At 55.3% G+C, this 13,456-nt stretch overlaps 1 protein-coding gene across 2 annotated transcripts in view; it reads right to left on the reverse strand.

Moving 5' to 3' along the window:
• The window catches only part of CPT1A (carnitine palmitoyltransferase 1A), a 48,119-nt gene extending 38,243 nt beyond the window's left edge, over window positions 1-9,876 (reverse strand). Inside the window, exon 1 of one of the 2 annotated variants that reach the window (XM_036875962.2) lies at window positions 9,740-9,876. The gene's annotated coding sequence lies outside the window, so the exon portion shown is untranslated. Of the gene's footprint in view, window positions 1-7,155; window positions 7,252-9,739 lie in introns of those variants that run through there. The other variant, XM_036875963.2, reaches the window with a different exon arrangement.
• Window positions 9,877-13,456: the final 3,580 nt, after the last annotated feature.

Here is a 13,456-nt window from a genome sequence, read left to right on the forward strand (position 1 = left end):
CCTTTGGCTAACCAACAGGTAAATAGACTGTGGTCCATCCACCCGGGGGACTGTTATTTGGCCGTAAAAAGGAACCAAGCACGGACACAAGCTACCACATGGGTGAACCTTGAAAACGTTCTTTCACTTAACAGATTAAGCGAAAGAAGCCAGGAACCAAAAGCCAGCTTCTGTGTGGTTCTGTTTGTTTGAAACATCCAGAGTGGGCTAATCCACAGAGACAGCAGTAGAGTGGGAGCAGGTGGGAGGTGAAGGCGGGGGCGGCTAAAGAGAGGAGGGTTTCTTTTTGGGGTGATGAAAATGTTCAAAAATTATGGTGATAGCTGCATGTATCTGTGCATATACTAAGAACCAGAGGTGTGCACTTTAGGTGGTCCGACTGTATGGTATGTGAATCATATCACAATGAAGCTATTATTAAACCTACATTATTAAAGCTCTATGACAAAGCCCCTGCCTCATGACACTGAAGTGTTGTCCATTTAATATGTATGCACCTAAACCTTCTCTCCTCAAGTATGTAACACAGGGGGGCAGGTGGGGAGGGCAGGGGTGCGCCCACCACAGTACTCCTCCAAACCACTGGTAACTCACAGCATTAAGGAATTACTGTCAAATATTTGTAGGTGTCCCATGATACTGTGGTTATTTTTCAAAAAAGTTGCTATCTTTTAGCGACACATACTGAAATACCTATCAGTGCAATCTTATCCTTTTATCATGTCTGGGACTGGCTTCAAAATCGTCAGGGGTGGGGGGCATGGACGGACAGAGGTATGAACATGCCACATGTGAGAATCGGGGCGCTGGAGGTGGCCAGGTTGGGGTCTGTTCGGCTAGTCTCTCTGCTTCTGTACAACTGTAATCTTCTCTAATTTCTTAAACGTAGTTTAATGAAATAAAACACATGTCTACTGCCGTTGGTGCTGAATCTCACTCGTGGAGACCAACTTTCAAGGCTTCCCCCACCCTCCAAGTGCCCCTCGGTGCATCCCTTCTGGGACGCACACACATCTCACCTGTTGGCCACAAGATCCCCAGGGAGCACAGCAAAGAGATGGCCAGCCCAGAACCCAGCAGACATCGGGGGACAAAGGTGTCCAGCAGGGACTATCTGCTCACCCCACCCAGCTGCCCCTGGAGCAACAACAGAGAGGCGGCAGGCGGCTGGGAGGTCACTCCACCCCCGCCTCACTGCTGGGCCCTTCAGCTCTGCCCCGGGCCAGGGCACACCCTGTGCTCTCCTACTGTTCACCCAGGGGGGTGTGGGTGTAGCCTGGCTGCACTGCCTGCCTCTCCCACCTCCAAGTCCCTGGAAACAGCCACCAGAGTAACAGAGGGCGGGTGACACAGCTACCGTCATGTCCCAAAGGCTGACTACTGCCCTGGGAAAGGAAAGCCAGCCCTTGGGTCGCTGCACCAAGGGTTCCTAACGTCTCTAAACTTGAGGATCTTTTTCTTCGAATGCAAACACAGAGAAAATGTCAGCAGATAAAGCCTTATGCCCACTTCCCTCTGCCCCTAAGCCCTAAAGGTTAGTGGGCCCCCAGACCAGACTGAAAACCACCACAGGAATGGTGAGAATGTTTCCTGATCAGATGGATACATCCTCACCACCAGAAAGCCAGCCCACCCCTCAGGACGACGCAAGCCAGCCTAAGTGCCTGGTGCTGACCCAGGCACCTAGGCATGCCCGCGCTGCCAGTGGCTGACCCACCTGCCCTGTGGACAAATTACTGTCAGGTGGAGCCCCTGGGGGGCAAGGGACAACCCGCTCCAGGCGGAAGGGGGCAGAGCACTCATAGACCGGGAGCCCGGAGACCTCAGAAGAGCCCCAGGGAACTTCACCGGGTCACACAGCAAGACGGTTTTCTGTCATAAACGTTTGAAATCACGAGCTATGCCAACACTGAAGAGTAAAGGTAGCACCTGTGTGCCCCCTCCTGGGATGAGCAGACAGTGGTATTTTACCACACGGACTTGGAAATGCCCCATCTCCAACTGTCCCCTCCTGGCTGGCCTTGCTGGGGTCCTGGGGCACATCCCACCCAGGCTGGGCACAGCTGTCCTGTCACTGTGTCAGCACGGCTGGGAAGCCCACACTCTGGGGCCAGCTGGCAGGCCAGGACACGTCTGGACCTGGGCCACTGACACTGCCCAGCCTCTTCTCTGTATTCCTTCAACCTTCCAGGACGGCAGCAAAGGGCACACAGAGTCCCAAGGGTCAGGTGAGCAGCGGCTTCCCTCCCACCTCCCCAGCCTCTTGGGACTGGTGGGGCTCAGCCATATGCCCCAGGCTGCGTACAATAGACCGTTAGCGCCCAGAGTTGGCCCCACGTCCGGTTTCCTCTTCTTCCTGGACAAGGTCCACCAAGCACGTGGACCGTCTCACCAGCTTATCTGCTGCTACCACTCACCCCTCTCCGGGCTCTGAGCGAGGTCTCTCTGCTCCTCTTCCAGCCCCTCTGTGCCCTGGGGGATGGATACCACAGGGCTCTGCCTGGGCTCCCACGCTACCTGTGCACACTTGGTGTCCAAGCACACCCCCACGCACGCCGAAACCAGTCGACTGAAAGCTGGTCTCCCATCTCTCCCACACCCGCCCCACTATTCCCCTCTCTGGATCACCCCCAGTTGACTCACCCGGGCACCTGCCCTGCCCAGACACAGGGTGAAAGCCGTCCTTATGCCATGCCTCGCCCCTCTGCTGGACTCAGGCACAGGCACCTGCTCATTTTGAAAGGCAAGCTGGCACCCCCGCCCCATACCATCCCCACCTGGGCACCTATCTCCCTGGACGGAGAGAGGTGGCTTCCCCGGGGATGCGTTTACGCTGAGCTCCACCCACACGGCACAGCGCACACCTGTACCCAAGATCCCGGCGAGCTAGAGGAGACCGCATTCATGCTGGCAGGAACAGCAAGAGGGGGGGAAGGTGGCAAAGAGGAAATGAGAAAACACAGGTGAGAGAGAAAAGCTGGACTGTCCCCTGTCACCCACCTGTTCCCTCAAATCATCACTGAGCAACTACTAGCAGCCTCCAGGCAAGAATCCTGAGCAGAGCTCCTTCTAGTGACACATGCTGGCCACCCTTCCCCCAGAAGCCCCGGCCAGGTGACGGGAGAAGGCCCCTTGGGAACTGTTATGACGGCAGGCCACCACCTGCCGTGCATGCAGACCCCCCAGACCAGCTCAGAGGGAACCTGGAGGCCGCTGCTTATGGCAGCCACCTCCCGCTGCTGAGGACAGGTCCAGAAATTCACCCAACACGCTGAAGACACACCTTTGTCTCCGTGGCCTGGCATGCCGTGGGGCCGTAGGCCTCTTTATTTTCCTTGGCAGCCCAGCAATCAAATCTGGCTGCATCAGGAGGAGAGCGCCCACCTGACGGTGGACTTGTACGAACCTCCTTGCCTGGAACACACCGGGGTCGCGCACCTGCAGGCTGAACCAGGGAACCAGGAGACAGTGCTTTAGGAATCCTGAGGCCACCGGAGGAGAGAGCTCTCTGAGGCCTGGGCCAGAGGGCTTAAGCGCCTTACACTAATTGGCTCTCAGAAACAGAAAAACACCAAGATCCAGAATGAGACGCTCCAGTCGAGAACAAAAACCCACTGATTTTTAACAATTTTGAATATTCACATCTCTGGCCAATACATGGCTGTTTCCTACACTTTCCCGAGCCCCCTCTCTGGGTCACTGCTTCGGCCAGGCCCCTGCCCTGTGGCTTGCTCACTCCGACTCTCGACTCTTGGTTGGGATGCCTTCTGCTCTTTCTCAATACCTACCTCTGGCTTCACACGTTGCTTAACGCTCCCTTCTTCCGAGGACCAGGCGGATCCCACATCCCTGAAGCACAGGAATTCTACCAGTTTTATTTAGTCATTTTACCTGCACTTGCTGGCAAATGACTTTCATTTGTAAATTATTCGTCTTATCTCCCAACATAAGGTGTAAGCCTCTCTAGGACAAGAAGCCTTCTGTGATTCTCTGAACCAATTCATGAGGACAACAGACAGGTCTCCAACACTGATTGTCAAGTAAACAATTTCAGGCAAAATCTTGCACCATCTCAATGTGTGTAAGATCACCCAAATTTTGATGACTTTGTCCAAGGCCACCCCAAAATTCTTGGCCAATAAATCGGTCTGTACTTTGTTTTTCCAATGTGTTTACTCTGTCCTTTCTTCACACTCAGTTCCTTTTAGCTAAAAACGTTTCACCTGACAAGTCAATGGCCTGCCTATCATAACAGTGGCCTGGTAATCAAGCCGCCTTCAGTAAGACAGGGCCCCTTCCCTCAAGGGGGAGATCTGGCCCTCACAGAGGCCAAGCTGCCCTCCATGAGTAGTACCCTTCACCCCCAGGGTATGGACAGGTATCAGGCTAAGGAAAGGAGGTGAAAGGTCATCACAGTGCAAAGCATGTTGCCAGATTTCAACAGGCCAAGGGAAAACTGAGATGTGGAAATCACCTCTATAAAATAAAACAAACAATAAAATTTGCCATTCAACAACAGACTTCCAAGAAAACTGTCTTTATAGCAGCCAAAACGTATTAACTAAATTATGTGACCACAAGTTTTTTTAACATAGCCTTGAAACCAACAGATAGAAAGGGAGGAAGGTGGGTAGGCAGGGACAGAGACACAGGCATACAGATACATTTTGTGCTTTTAACAATAAAGATACAAAATATTCCTTCTACCCAACTCTTTGGCATATGCTGGACAATGTGATGCTTACTTTACCTACATTGAATTCCACTAGAACTCTAGGACACGTTATCCCCATTTAATATGAGAAATAAGACCAAGCCCTGGAGCAAGAAACTTGCCAGGGATCACACCCAGGCCCAAGTCCAAAACTCATGCTCTTACCTACCAAACTAAGTGGTAAGTACTCCATCAAAGTTCCACTTAAGCTTCCTAAAGTTACAACACAAAGATTTAAATTAGGTCACTCTGTTGTAACCAAAATGATGCGACTACAGTCGGCAATAAAACGACATAACTACACACAGGACGGGTGCCAGCTCCAAAATTATTCACATGCTCCAGTCTGTCCACTAGGGTTGCATAATTTGCTAGGTGCAGGCCCTGCCTTCTATTAAAGCCCAGCAATCGGCAGCCCATCTCATCCAGTGTAAACAACTGCATCGGAAATCCTTTGAGGAAAGATTACCCACAGGAAGTGACAGCTTAGCACGGCCATGAATGCCAGGCAGGGTCTCCAGGAGCACAGCCCAGATCCCTCCGTGGGCAGATTTAGGCTGCATGGCACTGGGGCCGCCCCTGGGCGAGGAACTCCTGCGAGGAGACAGGGCAGAGGATCTGCGGTGTCACCTTTGGTGGTGGGCAGAGCACTTACCTTCCTGGCTGCAACACACTCTTCCACAGTCTGGGGACCCAGGCCTGGGGGCATTCTGCTTGGCCCGGCTGAGCTGGTTCTGCCCTCCAATGTGGGGACACTGCGTTCGAGCCGTGTATGACTACCAAGGTGGGGAAAGGCCAGTGAGGGCCTCATTTTTATAAAGAAAATACGGAATGTCTAGGCAGGCCCAGCTGTCCGCACTATCGGTCCCGGCTTTTCCTCTGGACGCACACCCAGCAGGACCTGCCTCCAGCCTCTAGCACGGCGCTAGGTGTGAGCACGGACTGCTGGAGCACGCATCCGCCTATAAAGAGGGGCTTGAACCTCTTCTCGTACCAGGATGTTGTCCCACAAATGTTCCTGACACCACAGGTGGGGAGGTCAGGTAGGGGTAAGAGGTGCCCCATATAGGTCAGGTAGAAGTGAGGGGTGCCCCGTAAAGGCTGGGTAGGAGTGAGGGGTGCCCCGTATTTCCCATACACATTGTTCACCTTTTCACCTACAAGTGCAACTGAACCTGTCAGATCACAAGTTCCAATTTGGGGACAGCAGAAGGCAGTAGTACCCATAAACCCCACCTGCAACCATACTGTGTGCTAGAGCCTGTATTCACTTCACAGCCTCCAGTCATTTCCACATCTGGCTCTTCCCGGACCCTCATACAGAGGCCAGGTGCCAGAGGTGCCACTTTACAGATGAGGAAACGGAAAGCCATCAACACACATGGCTGATCTAATGCCACAGGTGTGGATGCTGGTGACACCCAGGCCTTCTGCCTGCACAGCAGCCCATTACAGGGAAGAGGCACAAGCTTTGGGGAACACAGACCCGAGTTCTACTTCCTGTGCCCAAGGTCCCCCCACCACACCAGCACACGCAGCAACTCAGGGTGAAAGGGTGCTCACGCGTTGTCTTTCATTCAACAAACACCCAAATGCCTGCTGTGATTCAGGGAAATGGAGATGAAGGCAAGTTCAGGGGCCATATGGAAAGCCGAAACAGCAGGCCCACTGGGAGGAACCCGTGGTGACACTCAGGTTCCTGGGGAGGGGGAGGGAACCACCGCATCTGGGGTAGGGAAGACTTTCCTTTGCACCTAAACTCGGTGTCAACAACTGGCTGATAATCCTGCGGAAACGGAGCAACAGCCACCCTATTTCCCAACCCTCCCGAGGCAACGACCCTGCTGTACATCACCGTGAGAGGCACACCTCCCTCGGCTGCACTACTCATTCCTTTCAATTATTAACTTCAAAAAACATTCCTGGACATAAAAACAACCCACCCAGAAGAAAAGTAAAGGTGGATGGACTTTCCACAGAATTGAGGCTCCCAGGTCACCTTACTCCAAAAGGTCAAGCTGGCCTCAGACCAGGGCCTGCTGGGAACCCAATGCCTCCTGAATATCTATCTGCACAGGGCAAAAGGTGAAGATCACAAAAGGCAACGAAATTATTAAAAATCAACAAGTAAAAAATATTTCTTAAGTAACAGATTTAAATAAATAAATACACACACACGCTGTACAGCCTAAGCTATTTCTACAGTCACCCAAGAAACTGTGGAGGCGGTGGCTTCTAGAGAGGGGCGCGGGGGGCAGAGGCCAGCTCTGCACTGTACTCCTGTCTGCACCGCCTTCATTTTGTGCCCTGTGCTTGCATTACTTATTTTTAAAACAGAGAAGTCCTCGCAGGGAAAGCTCGAGGGGCTGAGGCCACTGGAAGAAAGTAGGCCTCCTTACAGCATGGGACAGAGGAACCCTGAAAACACACGGTCAACATACCAGCTCACACGATTTTATTCTTAAAAGCACCAACCCTTCCGGAACGCAAGCTGAGGCTTCCACCAGCAATAGAACTCTGGGCTGCCAGTAATAACCATGCAGAGTGATTAAACATTTTTTTCCCAACAAAGTAAAAAAAATGCACCCGACCGAAATGCAGAACCAGCCCCGGGCCGGAGCACCACGTCTCCACCTCCCACCTTCCCACCGCCTTTGGAGTTCAGGTTGCGTCTTTAACCGGCGGCTTGGAACGCTTCCCGGTCACCGCCTGCTGCTGCGGCTTGCGCTCCCCTGCCCCCGCCCGGCGGCATCACGTGATGGCGGAGAAAAGTAGGGGAAAGGTTAGCGCAAGCCCCACCCCCGGCCCGGCGCGTCCCGGGCGCTCAGATCCTGTTCCACCCGCCCAGGCAGAGAGACCTTCCGGAGCGAGCTGGCGCGCGTCCCAGGCGCTGCCACCCCGGCCACAGCGGGCGAAATAAAGCTCCCCTTCCTGGCAGGGCCAAGCCCCGCGTGGCCAGGCTTAGGGACAGTCGAGAGAGTAGAGGCGGGAGAAACACCAGAAAGGCAGACCCACGAGCCTAGAGCGCGTCTGGAAGGGGCTCGGTGCGAAGCCCAGGGAGAACGTAACGGTGGCACTATGAACGGGCACGCGTTCTGCGCCCCAGGGAGCCCCGGAGGCCCAGGCCTGACCGCTTGGTGACCACTGGCCCGGGCCTGGCCAAGGGCGGCCGCAACGGACGCCAAGTTACTCCTTTCACCTCTGAGTTAGGCAGCCTGTTTTCAGTACAAACTCGAAAGGTTATTTTGGTGTGCGTGATGCCCATTTCTGGCACTCTGATACAAAGTACGTGAGCCCCTAAAATTGGCCCCCTTTTCTGCCTGATTCCAACAGCTTTGCTGATGAAGTGTGCAGTGCAAGGTCAGGTCTAGCAGCGCTGCCTCGGAAGGAAACGATTATTTACATGCGAAAAGGAGCCCCCAGGGCTCACAGGTGCGGAACTACCCAAAACCCTACCTCTGCAGGCCACATTCAGTGCACCTCGGATACGACAGGCCCGGCAGGTTTACACCCAGGCACTCCCTCGCCTCCACGACAAGCACTGTCATCGGCATCAAAGTCCTCGTATTCACGCCGCACGCACTGCCACCTTAAACACTTTGGGAAGGGCGTATTTGATGCCTGGTGGCACAAATAAAAGGCCAGTGTTTTTCAGCCATTTTTTATTCACTTGGCTTGAGGTTCAGAAGGAAATAAACATGCTTGAGTATCTGGAATGACCAGAAACCGGACGCCTGAACAAGAAAACGGTGTAACAGATACACGTTTCAAAAGGTTAAACTGATTTTCATTTTACTTGGGTAACTTAGAGTTACCTGTTTCTTACTAAGAGCTGCCCTTGAACCGCAGAGGGACCAGAAAGTCTGTCTGTTCAGAGTTGGGAATATTAGGTCTGTATTCAAACTGGTTAATTACTCGGGATTTTTAACTGTCGGTGTTGAAAAAAAGTGCGATCATTTCTCACCTTTGTTCCCTTGGGCTCTAACGAAAGCCAACCAGCAATTTACATTATAAAGAGGCTGACCCTACGTCTTTCCGAACAAAACGAAAGAAACTGGCTGTTGGCTTCCGGAGGGAGTGGGGTTAGGGGCCGCCCTCCGCAGGGCTCCTGCGCGTCCTGGCCGCGCCGTCCGGGGGCGCGGGCACCGGGCACCCAGGCCCGGTCACGTGACGCCCAACCCCCCCCCCCCCCCGCCTGCAGCTCCCCGGCCGCGCGCCTGCCCGGGACCCAGCGCCGCACCCGGAGTCGGGGAGCGCCCGCAAGCTGGGACTTCGGCTCAGCGCCCCCATCTTCCACCGCGGGCGTGTCCCGACGGCTGCACTGCGGGGGCTGGCGCGGAGCAGGTCAGCGGCGCCCGGCGGAGCCCCGAGTGCGGAGCGTCCCCCTGGCTCCGGCTGGCGACCCGCCCGCGACCACTGCAAGGCCCCTCAGACCTACTCCAAGCCCGGAGGGATGGGGATGGGACGGGATCGAGAGAGGGCCGGCGGCTCCGCGCCAAGTTCGGGAGGCCGAGCATCCTCCCCGCAGTCGCACTGAACTAGCCCGACTGACTGACCTTCGGACGCGGCTCCAGACCCAGTCCGCTCCGCAGAGTGGGGTGGGATTAGAGCAAACAGGAGCTGGCCACGTCCCGAGTTACCGCACTGTGCCCGCCTGCGGGCCGTCCGACCCTCTGGCGGACCACCACCCAGACCCAGTGGGGGTGACACGGGGCAGGGAAGGCAGCCGGTGGCCCCGCTGGCCTCGGGCCGGGCGGCGTCCTGCCAAATCCAGAAGGCTGAGCATCCCTTCCGCAGCCAGTCCACTGCGGGTGGTTGGGGAGTCCGCACCGCGCTCCCATTTCGGGCTCTCTAAAACCCGGCGGTCCGAGGGGGCTTCTGGGGGCTCCCATTGGCGCGCCCCGGCTCGGCCGGGGCCCCTGCCTCCCGCCTCCGAACGGGCCTCGCCAGTCCCCGCGCGCCGCGCGCCTCACGCCCTGAAATCCGCCGCAGCCCTTCCGCCCCCGCCACGGCGCGCGGCCTCACCGATCGGCGAACGGAGGCTCGGCAGCGGCTGCGGCGACGGAGTGAGCGAGCAGCAAGCGGACGCCGGCGGGCCACGGGCGAGGCCGAGTGCACCCGACGCCGGCCGCCGCCGATTGGCTGAGGCGCGCGGGGCTGCGGCGCGGGCGGGCGGGGCCTCCCGGGGCGGAGCGGGGCACCGGGAGGGGCGGGGCATCGGCTGGGCTGCCCTGGGAGCAGGTCAGATGAGGAAACTGAGGCTCATTCGCGGACACGCCACCTTCGCTCGGCCAGCGTGGGGCCTATGGCGAGATTCCTTGACCCGCGAGCCTCGGTCTCCTCATCTGAAAAATGGGCCGACGCATTAGGGCCATGCCCGTAAAAGTGCTTAGCTCACGGTCGCACTTTGTAGGCACTGCGCATAGAATCCTCACGGCACCCCATACATAGCTGATCCCAGCCCCGGCGGGAGAAAGGATAGCTGACCTGGGCAGCTCACGCAGCTAGGACGGACCCGACCCAGAGCCCGGGTCTGACTCCAGAGCCCACGCCCCAAATCGGACTTTATCCACAGAGTGAGAGCTGACGCGACGGGGAGGCAGCGTGGCGTGCGGGGCCAAGACGCTAAGGCGAATTCCGGTGACCTTTCTGAGCCGCCTCCTCATCTAACTGAAATAAAAATACGTCCCTTGCAGGGCTTTGGTGGTGAGATTTCGTAACTAATTATTCAGGCGCCTAAAGCACAGTAGGTGCCAGGAAAGAAATGCCTGGAGGTGGGGACAGAGACCAAGAGACCCTCGTACAGGTCGCGGAGCTCGGGGAGGGGCCGGGAGTGGAAGCTGCGCCCCACCCCCGTACCCGGGGTCCAAGCCAGGGCGACCGCCGGGGAGGCGGGGCGCGCGGGCAGCAGCGCGCTGCGCGTGCGGAGGCCGCGCGTCTCCCACCAGGTGAGCGGCCCCCGCCCTGTCCTTGCCGGAAGTGCCCCAGAGGCCCCAGCTGACGTCCTGCGTGCAGCAGGTGTTCCGCGAATTCATCAGCTTTATGAACAAAGACCCGGCTCTCCTAACGGTCAGTCACTCCTGTCTATGAAAAATTACACGCTCGCTTCCGTCTTTCTGTCTGTATTATTTAGTAGTTGCTGCAGAAGAGTTTAAAAGAGAAAATGAAAGTTGTCTCCTGTCCCCGCCCCCACACCGCAGTTAACTGCTGGCGCGCCCTCCGAGCCGTTTTAAGTGAAGTCATAGGCTGTGTGCTGTTTGTAACGCGCTTGTTTTCACTGGGCTTGTGTCCTGGACAGAGCTCCCTGTGGAGGCACAGAGATGGCCGCGTTTTTTACCGTTTAACCTGCGCCATGGACATTTAAGACCCCCCTCTTGACCACCGCAAGTATAAATAAAGCTGCACTGGCCATCCGTGTGCGTCCTGGAGCGTCTCTCTCTCTCTGCCGATCCCTGAAAGTGAAGCGACAGGGTGACACGCTAGCACAGCCTGGTCTGTGGGAGCTCACCAGCGCTGTCATGATCTGTTCTTTCAGTCTTTGCCAATCCTGGAGGTAGGGGGTAGGTATCTCCCTATCTTCCCTTATTTTAATATGCATTTCTTTGAAGTTAGAAATTGGAGCTCTCAGTCCTCTGCTGGTTCCCGTCTGGCTCGCGAGCGATCCCACGACCCAACCCTGAAGACTTCACGGCCCATGAAGGCAGGTGGGCTGGGCCAGGGCACACCAGCCAGGCCGCAGCTGCAGCGCACCTACCCCAGCGGCTCCAGCATCACGTGCACGTGGGACTTCCTGGCTTGTGCCTGGGAAGCTGGGCTGTCACCCTTACCTCAGGTGCCCTTCCCTCTACTCACTGGAACACTGGCCGTCAGCAAGTTCCACCCCAAGGTCACTTTTTCCCTTGCTCTGTAACTGGGATTGGCCCTGGGCCCCGTCTGTTCCCAGGTCTCAGCGGCCTTGACCTTGTGCCCCTCCTCGGTGCCACCTGCAGGCCAGGGCCTGTGTGGGTAGCCAGGCTCTCTGCAGCGGTAATGAACCCACGCCCGCCGGCACCTCCAGGCACCTGCGGAGGCCTCGTTCCCCTCTGAGGCCCTGCACCCCGGGACTGCAGCTCCCTGGGGCAGCATGGCGGTGTCTATTAATAAAGAGCCCAGGAACTAGGGCCCTGGGGAACTCCGGCCTGGTCCTGAGTCCCCCGTGGGCCAAAAATATCCTAGAGTCGGCCCCAGAAACTAGAGTAATCTTTCTCAACCTCTGCTTTTGTTTTTGTTTCCCATTCTTCCCTGTTTGGATGGAACATACTGTAGCAGCTGCCTATTGTAGGTACAAGGAAGCCTTTTTTACACACATGTAGTAAAGTTTTTATTATCATTAGGAGAGTTTCCTCTCTTTTTACTTTAAAAATATCTTTTTATGGAAAAATACAAGCATAAACAGTTAACAAGAATAGTATAATAAGGTCCTACACAGCCAAACTCAGGCCGAACACTCACTAAGCGAGGCCAAGGTGTTTGTCTCTGCCTCTGCCCCGACCCCCTACCCCTCCCCACCTTGATTTCTTTAAAGCAAATCCAGAAACCCTGTTGTTTTGTCCACAAGTTTTTGAGAATGAGTCTCTAAAAGATAAAGACTATTCTTTAAAAACATACCTGCAATACCATTGTCCAACCTAGGAAGACAATTGTAATGCAAAACTTGTGAAGCCCTCCTGGCCGGCCAAGAGCACAGCCGAGTCCCTCTCTGTCTTGCCAGCCTGTTTCTTGCTGGCAGCTCTCAGCAGGTTCAGATCCAAAAGTGTGTGAGATTTTTTGGAACTCAGCTCCCATTTCCCATAGGAAACAGTTTTGTAATCTCAGGGTTCTGTGCTTCCCTCCCCTTCCAGAGCCGGAAGCCCCTTTACTCTTGGACTTTGAGCACCCCCACAGGCGGTGAGTAAATATCGGCAGTTCCATGTCAGGGTGTGATAATTGCTCGGCCAGCATCACAGAGGTTTGCTGAGGACAAGAGGTAATAACGCACATGCAGGCAAGTTGCACGAACACAGCCAGACCATGTGTCAGGGAAAGGGGCTCAGAACAACACAAATACATACTTAACGGCCCCATGACCCAGCAATCCTACTCCTGGGTGTACACCAGACAGGAATAAGCGTATAGGTCCACGTGAAGACTCGTACAGGAATGCTTACGGAAGACCCACACAAATGGACAAAAACAACCCAAATGTCCATCAACAGTAGAATGAATAAATAAATTGTGGTCTCTCAATACACTAATAAGAAGGAGCAAGAAAAAAGAAACCTACTGACACACACAGCATGGATAAATCTCACAGATCTCACACTAGCAAAAGAAGGCCAACCACACACATGTAAAATGTAGGCACTGAATGGTTTCGGTGATGTAAGTGATGAGTATCAGTGACCAGGTGGATACTGATTCAGAAACGCGTGAGGAACCTGCAGCAGGGCTCGGTGGCGTGATATGAAAATCCGTTGCACTATATGCCTAAGATTATGCACTTAATGCTCTTTGCTACCTGTATGTTAGGCCTCACTTTTAAAAATAAAAAACGATGTAGTGGTGAGTGGGGCATTGACTGCTGGCGGCAAAGGTGAGGCCATCCAGGTGGTCATGAGATGAAGAGGAGGTGAAGCAGCTGTGACCTTGGGGTCACCCTGGAGCCAGCCAGCAGGTCAGGGAGGAGAGAAGCGGAGCCAGGTGGAGAGGTGCACAAGTCTCAGA

This window comes from Manis pentadactyla, chromosome 9, assembly GCF_030020395.1.
Source record: "Manis pentadactyla isolate mManPen7 chromosome 9, mManPen7.hap1, whole genome shotgun sequence".
NCBI classification, from domain to species: Eukaryota; Metazoa; Chordata; class Mammalia; order Pholidota; family Manidae; genus Manis; species Manis pentadactyla.